The following is a 5,434-nucleotide window of genomic DNA, read 5'->3' as shown; positions in this document are numbered from 1 at the left end:
TCAGCAGAAGCAGAAGCAACGAAAGGTAGATGAGCTGAAGAGGAATCTCACATTACAACAGACTTTTTTAACCAATCACAAAATGAAGCTGCTGTTAAGTCAAGATTTATTGTGGCAGAGATCACAAAATCAGCTCGGCCATTTACTGGCCATTTAATGTGTGACGTTTTGTGTCCAGACAAGAAGCAACTGTGAGTATTAGCAGAATGTGAGTATTAGCAGAAACACGGTTGCTGATCGGATGTGTGAGATGGCCACGGATTTGAAAACACAGTTGATTGTAAAAGGAAAAGATTTTGTTGCATACTCTCGACTGATACGGCGTGGACTCTAATCTGTTCGCCAGGGAGGAAATTTTGGACATTAAATCGATGCAGGGGCAACAATAGGAAAGGACCTTTTTGAAAATATATGTCAAAGTGTAACCGACACGAAACTCCCTTGAGACAACAGATAGAGCACCGCAATGTACGGTGAAGAAAGTGTACAGGTGAGTAGGATACGTTTAAAGATGCAAGAAGAGAACTGCGCTGGTGAGTTGACAACATATCACTGCACCATACACTAGGAAACGCTGTGCGCTAAAGCCTTTAAAATGGAACATGTAATGAGCATTGTAATGTAAACCGTAAACTTTATCCTAGCCAAAGAGTTAAATCACCACTAACTCCAGTCTTTCCTTCGGGAAATGCATTCAAAGATCGGTGACGTGCCTTATCAAACGGAGGTGCGGTGGCTCAGTCGGTGAAAGGTCCTCAACATAGTTTTTGAGCTGGTTGAGGAAATATGTCAGTTCATGGACAGTAAAAGAAAAGAATCCAAAGTTCTGCGGTATGAAAAGTGAAAATGCGAGTTGGCGTTTTTGGTTGACATAACTGCGCATCTCAATGTTTTAAACATCCAGCTCCAGAGATGGGATTGTATCATCTGTGATATGTACGACGCAGTGAAGGTATCTCAAGTAAAACTGCGCTTATGGGAAACACAAATGCACCAATTGAACTTTTCTCACTTTCTCTGTTGCCAAGTAATGTTGAGCCAAGTCAGCGCCACGGTATTCTCAAAACAAAAAACTGGTTGTGCTCTGCACTGAATTCACACGGCGCTATAGTGACTTTGAAGCCCAGAAAAATAATTTCGAGCTGCTTCGCAGCCCATTTGCCGTCAATGTGGAAACTGCACCCGTACAGATCCAAATGGAGCTGATAGAACTTCAGTGTAATGGGGCATTAAAAGCAAAGTAAGACTTTGTGGGGCATGCACAGTTCACTCGCTGCATACCTGAAGCAATGCGCCCCAGCTCCGTTTACATGCACCTCGAACGCTGTCTTTGTTTGGAAGCAAATATCTGTGCGAGCAGCTTGTTCTCTGTGATGAAGATGAATAAAAAGTCACATAGGAGTCGTCTCACAGATGAACGTCTGCAATCCATCCTGAGAGTCTCAACAACACACAACCTTGTCCCAAATATCAATGAACTCGTTACCAAGAAAAGATGCCAAGTATGTAGCTTGGACAAAATTGCATAAAGAAAATTGAAAGTCTTGATTTATTGTTTTAATTTTCACTAAAAAGTACATTTATTTATATTATCTTTTGTTTTGTTTTTGCAACCTGCTCTTATTTCAAATTTCTATAAGTTTAACTAGAGATATTTTTATGCAGAGCAAAATATTTTAAGTAATTTAAGTTAAATTTAATTTATTTTTAGAATAAAATTATATACCATCTGTTTCAATACATGTTCATGTTTAAAGAGTTTTAGTCGGCTCAATGAATATTTAGCTTGTTCGGCCCGCGACCTAAAGTGTGCTTTGAGTTTTGGCCCCTGTGCGATTGAGTTTGACACCCGTGCTCTACATCAATGGTACCCTACAAAAGGCACTTTTTTAGTTAAACCAGTTTTCCCATTCGGACCCTACAATTCGAAATGTCTACGTTGCCAATGAGCTAAATTTAACTAAAACAATCTCATAGTTCCAGTTTTATCCTTCTATTGAAAGACATATGTAACATAGTAAATATATATAACTGAGTATTTATGCATTCTTCACAGCAGATTTAACATCTTGAATCTAAGGAATCCGCGTGCCTAAGGATGGAAGCCGTCGTCCTGCACATTCAAGTGAAGTGCGAGGATTAACAACCAAATTTCTCCCTCACCATATCCTAAGATGTAAAAAGGAGATGGAACTGTTGGACAATTTGACGATGGAAATTCTGTCTGAATAAAAATGGTATTATTCTGGCTTGAAAACTTCCCTTATAAGTTATTGTCAATATGGGGTCACAGCAATAACAGGCACAATTAACTTCTACACGACCTTCTGATAAGGAATATTTGCTTACAGTTAGAATGTAAAGTCATTAAAGAGCACATTATTTACATTTGACGGATATTTTTCCTCATCTTGTTTGTTGTTAACACAACGTTTCGGCTGATATACCCTTCAGCCTTCATCAGGTGTTTGGGGAAATTTCGAACCTGGGTTCTCATTCCTAAGGTATTTTTCGTTTTTGTTGTTGTTGTTGTTGTTGTTATTATCATTATTATTATTATTATTCAGGTCACTGCCTGGAATCGAACTCGGAATCTTAGGGTTAGTAGTCCCGTGCTCTTGACCACTACGTCATATGTCCGTGGGCAATTCTGGAATGAATTTTTAGGGCTTATAAATCTAATATTTTCCTATCCTTCCATAATATGCTATTCATATCTGCACTCGGTCTGCTTAGGAGTTTATTGTGTCCTAGCACATGTGTTGCTTCTTTTAGTCTAACGACAAACAAGAAGAGGACAAATATCCATCAAATGTAAATAATGTAAATAATTTCTCATCTCTTAAATATAGAATTGTATCATTAAAGAGCAATTAGTATCCCGTGTATTGATTACAAACTGATACTTGCTATTCCAAGTGATGATCAACAATATAGACGCTTATTATGTTCACCAGAAGATACTTTAGAGAAGCTGCAATGAAGTTTAGGAAACGTTGATACATCTCAGAATGTGTAAAGCCTAGCAATGAAGAAAATTGCTATTGAGTGCCATAAGCTTCTACGGCGATTCTCTATCTCCACTTCTTTTCTGTCTAATCCTTGAACTGCTGAGGCAAGAGCTTCATTTACTGATTCACGACTTGAATCTGATGTTGACAAGACACAACAAGCTTCATGACTTGTTGCTGTTACTATCTTTCTGAGCAGATAGTTTATGTAACAGCTGGGTCATCCATCTTGGATGCTGAGGCTTGAGATTTTCGTTTGAACAACGCTACATGGCACATATCTCGTACTGTTCTCTGGTCTTGCAAAGACTTGAGGACTTCTGTACTCATGGAAATTCTACTCGAACACATATCAACAAATGTCTTATATACACTCACCATCTTCTCATATTGTCCTTGACAATGACTTAAGAAAGAAAAATAAAAACATACCCAAAAGTAAAACACAAACCTTGTTTCTACTTCCCAAATACTTGGGAATCAACTGAGGCGCAGAAGAAATGCGTACAAATTTAGCCTGTGCTTTAATTAGCCTTGTCTTAATTAATTATGACCTCGGTAGAGATTGAACTTGGAAAGTAAAGAGCCAAAGCAAATTCTGTCTGTAATTTTGTTTGACTATCTTACAAATCCACTGTTCCACTGGCTTTATTATAATAATAATTGCTTAACAAAATAGAAATTTTAGGATTAGTTAATTGTACCACTACTAATACTTGATTGCTACTTTATTTTATCAATCTTAAATGATAAAGGTCAGCGTTTACTTCGGCAAGATTTAAATTCAGAAAACATTGACCCGGAAGAAATACAGCAAAGTATTTTGTCTGACCATTCATTGACTTCATAAAAATAGTTGTCTCTACATAAGACACAAGGTCAGCCAATCGAGATAGATAGTATTTAGTCAATTATTATGACCTGCGTGTTTTACTCTACTGTATCAACACGGCTGTATCAATACGACTGTATCAACACGGTTGTATCAGCCATTACTCCAGCACTTCTACAGAAAAACCCTGGTTTATCAACATGACTGTATTAACATTACAGCAACAATACTACTGCATTATCATTAATGTATCGCTCACTCTTGTGTCAGCCCGATTGTGTTAAAAATACTCTACTAACACTAGTGTATCAATTACTAAAGTATCGACATTGTTGTATCAATACTTTTATATCTCCACTGCTGTATATCAAATAGTGGTGTTTCAGAGCATATTTGTATCTTCCAGTAATATATCAAACTTACTGTAACAGACGCTGCTCGATCAACACTATAGAAAGCTATAGAAACGCTTTAGTAACAGCAACTTCTTAGCGAACACTATTGTATCAAAACTAGAGTTTCAGAGAGGACTGCACTAACACTGTTGTATCAGACACCACAGACTTTCAAATTCTGTTACAACACTTATGTGTCAACATAACTATATCCACACAATTGTTTGAAAACTACTGTATAAGCAACAATGTTACAGGCTCTGCTATAACAACAGTATTCGATCTGCCACTAATATACAATTACTACTATACCAACCATACTACATCAACACTACTGCATTAACGCTGCTAGATCACCACTTCTCACCATTAACAAAGTAACAACACAACTATATCATTTACTATTGTTTCAACTATACTATCAATTTCACCAGTCACTATTTCATCATAGCTATTGTATCAAATCTAATGTACAAACGCTACTTATCAACGCTACTGTATCAAAAGTTCTACATATCAATACGATAGTGACATCCACTAATTTACCAACGCTGCAGTATAAGCCCTATTGTATTAATGATATGACACCACTACTACTGTACCGTCAATACTGTATCTTCAACACTGTACTAGTCACATGTGAATTAACAATGTTGTAACAACACTACTTTATCAGCTCTAATATATTTACATGTAGTATCAATATTCCAACATCACCTTCATTGTATCAGCACTATTCTTTTCTATCAAACCTAGTCTATAAGTTACAACTGGATCAATAGTGCTGTTACAGCGCTATCAAAATTGTTGTACCATCAATAATGTATCACCACTAGTGTACCAAACTCACTCGATACACCACAATTTTATGAACACTATTGTATGAATCTTTTGTATCCCTGTATCGCACTCTTGTATAAATCTTCAGTACCGACACTGCTGTATCAGTCACTACTGTAACGAAACTATTGTATCAGACACTACTCTGTCAACATGATTGTCTATACAACTGTGTGAGCGTCTACTGTATCAATACTGCTGTGTCAGCAATATTGTATCAGCAATACTATCAAAACTGCTGTAGTAGCCTCTACATTATCACTACTGGGGCAATACTGCTGTAACTACCATCATATTATTAGTGTATCAGCCTTTGTGTATTCAGCACAACTCTATCAACAAAACTGTAACAGCAT

The 5,434-nt window shown here is 37.0% G+C and overlaps 1 pseudogene; it reads left to right on the top strand.

Moving 5' to 3' along the window:
- The first annotated feature begins 466 nt into the window (after positions 1-466).
- Positions 467-1,529, top strand: LOC149136505 (general transcription factor II-I repeat domain-containing protein 2 pseudogene; annotated as a pseudogene).
- Positions 1,530-5,434: the final 3,905 nt, after the last annotated feature.

Source organism: Octopus bimaculoides, chromosome 3 (assembly GCF_046866305.1).
Source record: "Octopus bimaculoides isolate indiv1 chromosome 3, ASM4686630v1, whole genome shotgun sequence".
Classification (NCBI taxonomy): domain Eukaryota; kingdom Metazoa; phylum Mollusca; class Cephalopoda; order Octopoda; family Octopodidae; genus Octopus; species Octopus bimaculoides.
The sequence above is the reverse complement of the archived record's forward strand: the minus strand, read 5'-3'. Positions and strand labels throughout refer to the sequence as shown.